Source organism: Cavia porcellus, unplaced genomic scaffold (genome assembly GCF_034190915.1).
Source record: "Cavia porcellus strain 051 isolate PalLab524CR breed Dunkin Hartley unplaced genomic scaffold, mCavPor4.1 scaffold_14, whole genome shotgun sequence".
NCBI lineage: Eukaryota > Metazoa > Chordata > Mammalia > Rodentia > Caviidae > Cavia > Cavia porcellus.
Genome location: NW_026947497.1, coordinates 50,856,391 through 50,865,648, shown reverse-complemented (window position 1 = coordinate 50,865,648; position 9,258 = coordinate 50,856,391). Strand labels below are relative to the sequence as shown.

The 9,258-nt window shown below is 40.6% G+C and overlaps 1 long non-coding RNA gene across 1 annotated transcript; it reads left to right on the top strand.

The window, feature by feature from the left end:
- Nucleotides 1-4,359: 4,359 nt before the first annotated feature.
- LOC134478608 (uncharacterized) lies at nt 4,360-5,891 on the top strand. The gene is made up of 2 exons (XR_010051360.1): nt 4,360-4,571; nt 5,740-5,891. It is a non-coding gene; the product is annotated as an uncharacterized LOC134478608 (long non-coding RNA).
- The last annotated feature ends 3,367 nt before the right edge of the window (nt 5,892-9,258 follow it).

Sequence of the window (9,258 nt, the reverse complement as noted above, 5' to 3'; positions counted from 1 at the left end):
GTTCCTCCTTGTTTTGGAAACATCTTATTTCTCCATTAATTTTGAGAGAGAGTTTTTCTGGGTATATCAGTCTTGGTTGCAATTTATTTTCTTTCAGGGCTTGGATAATTTCTCCCCTGGCTCTTCTCAATTTGAGAGTTAGTGTTGAGAAGTCTATTGTTATTTTGATAATTTTTCCATTGTAGGTAATCTACTTCTTTTCCCTGGCTGCTTTTAGTATTCTGTTCTTTTTGTGGATTTCTGGAATCTTGATTATTATATGTCCGGTGTAGATCTGTTTTGGTGGTAGGTGGCTGGAGTTCTGTATGCCTCATTTATCTGGATATCATTTCTTTTTCCTATACTTGGGAAGTTTTCCTTTAATATATCTGTGAATATTCTTTTAGCTCATTTTTGGTTACTCCTGCTTCCTCATTCATGTACTTTATTCTTAAGTTATGTATCCTTTTGTTGTCTTCTAGGCTTTGAATTGTTTCTTTCTGGTTCCTCATTATTTTTAAGAGGTATTTTTTTCATGATCATATATCATAAATCTCTCCTCAAGTTTCAAAAGGCTAACTTTAGTTCCTGTCAAGGCATTTTGCCAGTTTTCAATGTAGTTTTTAGTTTCCTGGTAATCTCTTTGGATCTGTTTCATGTATTTTAGGTTATGTTTAAATTCTTCATCAGAGGTGTCTCTTTCTTTTCTGATTTCTTCCATTCTTTCATCAGTGTTCTCTTGGGAGGGGCTTATCATTTCTTTAATTAATCTCTTTATATCTTGCCTCACTTGGATCAGAAGTACAGTTTTAAATTTGTCTACGTGGTCGTGAAAGTATTTCTTTATATCGGCTGATGCTGTGACTAGTATTGGACGGTTACTATGCTGGTTCTCTTCTGCATTTACTTCTCCTGGGATTATTTTCCCAGGTTTGGCAGCTGGAGATTTTTAAAATTTTCTGTCTCTTGTCATGTTTCTGGTTTCTTTCAGACTGGTGTGTCCTGTGGGTCTCTGGCCCTCTCCATATTGCTTAGGGTCTTTCCAAAGCATGCTGACTGGAGTTTTTGCTGCCCTCCCCAATTTGCTGTTATCTGAGGTAGGCAGGGATGCCGGGACAGTGCAGGCTATCCTCCAGCCTCTGTGCCAGTCAACCCACAAGTTAGGCAGTACCTTGTGGACATCACAGAGTCATGATAATTTTGTATCTGCTTATTGGGTCCCAAACAGAGGCTTGATTCAGCCCCATCAGATCCTGCCAGTTCTCTCTGTGCCAGGAGTGGCTAAGTGATGTCACTGCAGTGCAGGGCTATGCTCAACTCCAAGCTGTCCTCTACCAGACCTCTCTGCACCAGGGACAACTATCTGACGTCACCGCCGTGCCAGTCTCTGCCTAATTCCAAGATGTCCTCCACCAGACCTCTCTGCACCAGGGGCAACTATCTGATATTACCACAGCCCCAGGCTCTGCCTAACTCCAAGATGTCCTCCACCAATGCTCTCTGTGTCACTGATGCTGCTGTGGCACCAGGCTCTGCTGAATTCCAAGATGTCCTGCAGCCAGCAATAGCAGCCTCAGGACCCAGTCCCTAGTACTCACCAGGAGTCAATGCAGATCTTCTTCTTGGGTTCACTGTACACTGCGCTGTGTGTCTTCATTGTGTTCCCAGCACAGCATGGATTGGTCAGAAAACTGCGTGGTATCTGGCTTTGGAGCCCCAGAGCCTCTTGCAGTCTCCTCCGGCATGGCCAGGTGGCTTTGGCTGCTTGGCAGGGCCTCAGGTCTTAATTTCTAGCAGTCGCTGAGAGCCAATACAGCTTTTCCCCTTGGATCCACTGCTCACTGTGCCTTGTCTTCCCATTAAGGGTCCGGATTTGCAGACTCCCGTCATTGGCAGCCGTGGTCTCAGCACAACCTTAGATCCTCCCAGTGTGCCTAGTACAGTGCAGAACGGGGCTCAGTGAGCACATCGGGCCTCAGCTCTCCACCTGCGCTTTTCCTTCCTCTTCCTAGTTTTATTTTTCCCTTCAGTTACTGCCTTGGTTAATAAGAATTGCTATCCATTAGTCTGTCCCTCTCCATGTTGTCATATTCTAGCATCTGATCTTGGGAGTGATGATCTTAACACAGTCTCCTGTGCTTTGGATGGGGAGTGGACTCACCCCAGCCACCAGCTGAGTTTCCTGGTTCCAGAGAAGGTCCGGTACAGGTCTCCCTTTAACCTGGTCTTAAAAATCCCTAGAATGAGTCCTGCAACTCCTGTCCTGGGTCCAGGCCACCTAACGCCACTGCTGCCAGGTCCACTGGCCTCCTCTGTACTCTCAGATAACTCATTTTTAGTCTGCAGAAATAAGACCAATTTTTGTAAGCTAATTTTGTATACTGCAGCTTTATGCAGAGATTTATTCAACACTTCCAACAGTTGTTTTGGAGTCTAGGATTTTTAAAAATATATAAGACCATTTTATCTTCAAACAGATAATTTTACTTTTTTCCTTTTCAATTTGGATAATGTTTCTTTTTCTTGCGAATTGCTCTGGCTACGACCTCAAGTTCTCCACTGAGTAAAAGTGATGAGAGGACTTCCTTTGTATTTCTATGGTCTGTTGTCCTCTCTTTCATTTGTAATTTTCTTTGAGTCTTCACTTTCTGTGTGTCTCTCACCCTTGCCAGAGTTTTGTAAATGTTTTTGCCTTTTCAAAAACCAACTGTTTAAATGATATTTTCTGTTTTTGTAGTCTCGATTTCATTTATTTCTGCTCTAAGGTTTATCTTTTCCTTTTTCTTGCTAATTTTCAACTTTGTTAATTTTAAAAATTTTCATTTTATATGTTTCAAGTTCTTTTTCCTAATTTTGGGCTTATTCTTTTCTTCTGGTGGTGTAATATTAGGTTGCTTATTTTTAATTCCTTAATTTTGGGTATTGGCTATTTTGTCTAAGCAATGAGAGAAAAGTAACTAAGACAAAGGCAACCTGTTACCAGCACCTGCAACTCTTTCTGCTTACCTCACTCTGCATATTACAGACGTATTACAGTGCCTCCTGCCTAGCCCAGCCCACAGTTTTCCCAGTCACTCCTCCCCAACCAATCCCCTCTCCCAAAATTAATAAAACCTGGGTTTGGCCCTGGATTGTGGTGGCCTTTGTTCTATTAGCCATTGTTCCAACTTGCTTCAGGACCCCTAGGCTCCCCACAACTGCAGATATGTCTGCACCTCTTTATTTTCACTGTGGATTTCATTGGATGTGGTAGGCTGGAATTTACTTACTAGAATTCCAATAACTTTTCCTGGGGATTACAAATATTAACTCTTCTGGACCCTCTATATGTTTCAAAATTCTTTCCCAGTCTTTTCAGTGCTAAAAATGTGACTGTAATGTATTTCAGTAGAACCTATGTATATTTAATCTTTATCAAATAGACAAAACCTATATGGGCTCTTTGCAATCCACAGATCTAGATTTTCATTTAGATTTCCACATTTGGGATGTTTTTCATCACTGTTTCTTTTTCTTTGCAAAGCTGAGATTCAAGCCCAGGATTGTATGCATACTAGGCAAAGTACTTTACCTCCCTTTCCTCTTTCTCTGTTCCTTCTGGACACTAAAATGCATTTGCTGGTTCACAGATGGCATCACAGAAGTCCTGCCTGGGATCTTCACTCTTTTCCTTGTAGTCCTCTGATGAGGAATTCTAATTGATCTCTCGGAACCACTTCTTCTTCTGATAGATTGGAGGTGCTGTTAAAGCTATCTCTGGGATTTTTTTTTACTTCAGTTATTTGCTTCTTCTGCTCCAGAATTGTTTGATTCTTTTTTCATGATTTTTATCTCTTTGTGGGACTCATAATTTTGTTCATTCATTGTTTTCCTGATTTAGTTTAGTTACATATTTGTGTTTTCTTGTCATTCAGTGGTTTAAAAGAATTTCTCTTAATTTTTTTCAGGCAATTTGTAGATTTCTATTTCTTTAGAGTCATTTCTTGGCACATTATTTTGTTCCTTGACTATGTGGCCTTGACTATGCTCATGCTGCCTGTTACACAGCCTGCTACCCTCCCTCAGCTAGCCTTGACTGTCTGCATCCAGCAGCCTCTCCCAGATAACACCTGACCTCATCCAGCAGTAATGTCTCTGTGTTTTCTTACCTAAAAATCTATGTAGTTTTTCCAACTTGCTTCAAGGACTTCATGTCTGGAGCAGACTGTCCCAGCCAAGGACACATTTAACTCTGCCCACTCTGCTCAAACCCCCTCCCCTTCCCAGAATGTTCTGGCTTCTGCTTGACAACATGTGATCAATCATGTAATAATCTGCTGTCAGCCTTGTATTTCCTGCTTGCAAAACATATTTAAACTGAACTCTAAGCTGACTCTGGCTGATTTGGACTCAGACTCAGTCTCCCAGCCCATTAGCGTCAAGATAAAGTTGCCTTCCAGACTCTTTGGTACAGTCTTCCATTTGATTTGATATTGGTTTTCTGCAACAGTATCAGGGCATTTGAAGAAGCAGAAGCCTCTTACAGTCTTGGGCTTGAGCAGAGAATTCTTTTCATCACTGAGCCTGTCTGGAAATTCTAGGGGGGCCAGCAGGTGGGTTTTGTGAGTTGACTTTCTGCTGGAGTTCTTGGGTGGGTGTAGTGTCTGGGTCTGTGACTGTGGGCTTGGAGCCTAGTTTGATGCTGTGGTCCTAGATCCTGAGTCTTCAGGGGTTGGTATGATTCTGGGGGCCCTGGGGTGAACTTGATGAATGACTCTGTGGGGGTGGGCCTTGATGCGGCACACACAGAGGCTGGTCCAGGGTCATCTAGTGCCCAGTCCCATAACCTGGCACTGAGGGGATTCTAGAGTGTGGGAAGGGGGTCTTCAGGGACTGGGTTGGAGGCTAGAATGGTCCTGGAGTCTGGGGCCACATGGGCTGGCTCACTGCTGGGGCAGGCTGGAACCTGGGCCTGTGTGGCTGAGCTGGCCCTGGGGTTACTTGGAGGGCCTGGCTGGGGTCCATGGTGAAGTTAGGAGCCCCTTCATTCTCCTCGCACCCTGCAGAGGGTTCTGTCTTCACACTGGGCTGTGTGGACTTCAGGGAGGACTGCTTGGGCGGTGTGAGACAGTGCTTCCCAGTCTGTGTGCTTGTATCTGTGTTCCACTCGGGCGTCTAACAAGGTGCTTTTATGCATTTGTTCTCCATATTGATGTTCAACTGGGATCCCCCGACTTGCTGATGTCACACAGCTGTGTTGGAAATGATTAATAATGATCTACTAGAGTGGAATGTGAGCGAACCATGTGCCTGACTGGACGAGGGTCTTCTTTGAGAGCCTCTCTCTTCTTCTTTCCTCCCTCCTCCCCTCTCTTCTCTTCTTCTTTCCTTCTTTTCTTTCTCTCACTTCTCATTGAAATACCTTTATGGAATTTACTGAACTCGCCAAGTGGACCATGACATGGCCAGGTCACTGAGTATAGCCACTCAGCTTGTGATGCTGGGTCCAGAGAAGCTTTTCATTTTCCCTTCCAGTGAAAAGAAAAACATGATTTTTCATTGTTACTAAAGAAAATCTCTTAAATTGAGAAGTGAGAAGGAAAAATAGAAAGTATTTTTCCACTTCAATTTGTATTTCTAATGGGGAAAAACCAACTTTAACAAAGGCCCTTTCCTTCTTCCAACAAGTGAGTCTCCATATTTATGTAAATTACATTTGTATAATGGGATTTGTTCTACAAATTCTCTTACAGTCTGTATTTTGATTTTTCTCATTTGTAGAATGCTGTTGAAGAAATGAAGTTACTGCTATATGCAAGATGAAGGCACTGAGGTTTATATAACAATACTATAGATGTGTATCACTGACAAATCCGGAGCAGACAGTAAATACATGGGTTTAATGGAGACTTGGAAATAAAAAAGAGTTTAAATTCTATCACAGTAAAGCTGTTTATCTTTGTAGTGCTCATTTTTAAAATGTATTTTAAAAAACTAAGGTTTTATTCCATGTTGGCATTGTTAGAAGCCATTGATTTTAGACTTCGGTCTCTGTTTACCTTACTGAATGTTGTATTATCTGAAACAGTGCTTCTGTTATAATATATGAAATGATTACATTAGAATAATGCAGAACTAAATATTTTGCTAATAGTGAAATAAATCAATCTCACATGTGTGAATACCGAATAGTTTCCCTAATGTAAGTAATGATTCAAATATATAAAAATATGTGGTAATCATGATTCCCCATTATGTGGCCTTGAAGCCTTATAAAGTTTTCACTTATTAATTAGAAAGGCTTTATTCTGGGCTTCTGATATGGAAATATTTGAAGCTATAGTATATGAAGTTTTATTCAAATATTTCAAGGAAAAAGACAGACACTATGGTAACTACTATTAAGTCGGGTTATTTGGTGATGAAGCACGAGGTTGCTGAAACAGTCATGCTTTGGCCTGTATTGTTATATTGTTATGTCCTGTTTTAACTCAATCTCTCCCTTATTATTTTTTTTTAATTTTATTTAAGGAGAAAAGAAAAAAAAAAGCAGAGAAAGGGTACAAATTATACAGATTTGCAGAAAAAAAATGAACAGTAGGAAATCACTAGTTAATGGATTACATATTGTCATCTTAGAAATAATTGTTCAAGTCACAAAATTAAAGCTTGTAAAGTGGACATTCCATCAATGATACTGCAAACAGTTCTGTTCAATGATCCAATAAAACTCTGTGATATCATTTTCTATCTTATACACTTAAATATACATGCAGTTATATAGTTTAGAGCACTTTCTTTTCCTCTCTTTTGTACCATGACTATTACACATTTTGGGTTTCATTGCTCCCACGGTTCTTATTACTTTTTTGGAAGAGAGTAAAACCAAATGTGACATAACAGAACAGAATCAGTCAAGTCAAAAGGGTGGACATAATAGATAATATAAAAACATAATACAAGGTGATCAACAATGGTTACCATAATGCCTCCCGCTATCTCTAATAGAATTGCCTATATCGTTAGTTATAATACAATTGAACAGAACAGTAAAGAATAAAACCGACAAAACCAAAACATTGGAGACATTGTAGGTCTTCAAAAGTAGATAAAAGTCAACGAGAATGGGCGTTATAATGAATCTCATTATCTTCACAGCTGATGCCTAAATTTTCGAACCTGATACTATCCAGCAAAACAGAATAGGGGAACATCAGTTAAAAACCAGATGGTGAGAGTAATACAGGGCTTTAAATCGAGGTAATGGAAAGTCAAAGTGGGTTACTATAATATATCCTGCTATTTTTTTTCTTTAATTAAAAGGATAAAAATAAAAAAGTAAATAATGGAGTGGAGATTGAGATAAAAGAGGGCATAACAACGAAACAGCACAGATCAAAACATAACCATTTAAGCAGAATAGTGTTTCACCACCAGATAATCCTGACATAAAAGTAGTTACCATATTGTCTCTTTCCTTGAAATCCTTGAGTACAACTTCATATACTGTAGCATTAAGTATACCAAAACAATGTAAAACCATTTAAGAGAATGACAACATTATAGAGTATTTAGAATCGACTAACAGAAAATGAACAATGGTTTCTGTATAATCTCCTTGTCTTTAAAAGGTTTTTGCTTATACTATCATACATAATAAAATTCAATAAGATACAACCTATTTAGACAATTGGAGACAGAAGAACAAAAGCTAGATGAGACTTCAGAACAAGATGATACTAAATCAGTATTACCTATTAAGATGTCATTTTCTCCAAAATAGCTGTTCCTATCATCCAATCTTCTCTGTCTCATTTCTGTTGAGCTCTTTTTCTGTCAGTAGCTGTCAGTTTGTCTTCTTCATTTTGTTCTCTGCTCCATTCGTTGTGGCCTCCCCGCCACTATTTCTGGGTTCTTTGTATTTTTCTTTTTTTAGAATATCCTGCAATACTCTCTGTAGAGTTGAATTGGTGGTTGCAAATTCCCCCAGTTCCTCTTTATCCTGGAAGCACCTTGTTTTTCTGTCAATTTCCAGGGACAGTTGTGCAGGATATCTCAATCGTGGCTGGAGATTATTATCTTTCAAAGCTTGAATTATTTTCCCCCACGCTCTTCGTGATTTGATGGTTTGTGCAGAGAAATCTGCTGTAATTCTGATGGGTGTTCCCTTGTAAGTGGTCTGTTTCTTGTCTCTGACAGATTTTAATATTCTGTTCTTGTATTGAATTTCTGGAATTTTTATTATTATATGCCTGGGTGTTGCTCTGTTTGGGTTGTAGGTGGCTGGGGTCCTGTATGCCTCATACATCTGAGTATCTTTACCTTTTGCTAAATTAGGAAAATTCTCCTGGATTATTTCTGTGAGTAGCTTTTGTAGTTCACTTGTTTGTGTCCCTACTTCTTCTTTTATGTTCTTAATCCTTAAGTTATGGCTCCTCTTATCATCTTCTTGTCTTTGTGTTATTGCTGTTTGTTTCTTTGTTATTTTTAAGAAGTTTTTCATTTCATTCTCCCATATTACAAGTCTGCCCTCCAGTTCAGATAATCTGTCCTTAGTTTCTTTCAAGCTGTTATGCCAGTCTTGGATAGACTTCTTAATTTCTTGATAGTCCCTTTGAACCTGCTTCACGTACTCTATGCTTTCTCTGTTTTCTCCATCAAACAATTCTCCCCTCTTTTTCTGTTCTTCCATTCCACCATCTGTTTTTTCCTGGGTGGTTCTTAGCATTTCTCTAACTATTCTGCATACTTCTAGCTTCAGGTCATTGATAACTTCATTCCTGAATTGGTCTATGAGACTTTCTATATGGTGCTTTATGTCTATTGGTGCGGTGTCCGCTATTGCCTGTTTCTCAGAATTGGGGGCCGAGGAGCCTTTCTTGTTGCTGCCTTTTCCCATATTCTCTGTTCCTTATATATATGCAAGCTTACATAGGAGGCCCAGCTTCCCTGCCTGTCAGCCACAGCCTGATGGAATTGTGCTGGCTAGGTGTTCCCGCCCACCGCTGCGCACCAAGGAGTTTCGGACGAGGCAGCCTACGCAGGAGTCTCCCCCCTGGGCCACCGTCAGGCTTTGGGATCTGGGTTGGGCTAGCCTACCGAGTCCGCCAGCAGCGTCCTGCAGGCCAGGCACTTTTCACCAATCCCGTCCGAGAGGGGAATGTGTGGCTGGAGTCGCCACCGCGCCCTGCTCCCGCAGGACTGCCCCAGCCCAGAAAGTTCTCCGCTGGAGTCAAACTGTGGTAGAGTGTCAGTTTCTCTCACTCACCTCACCACAAGTCAGTGCACGCCTCCCTGTCC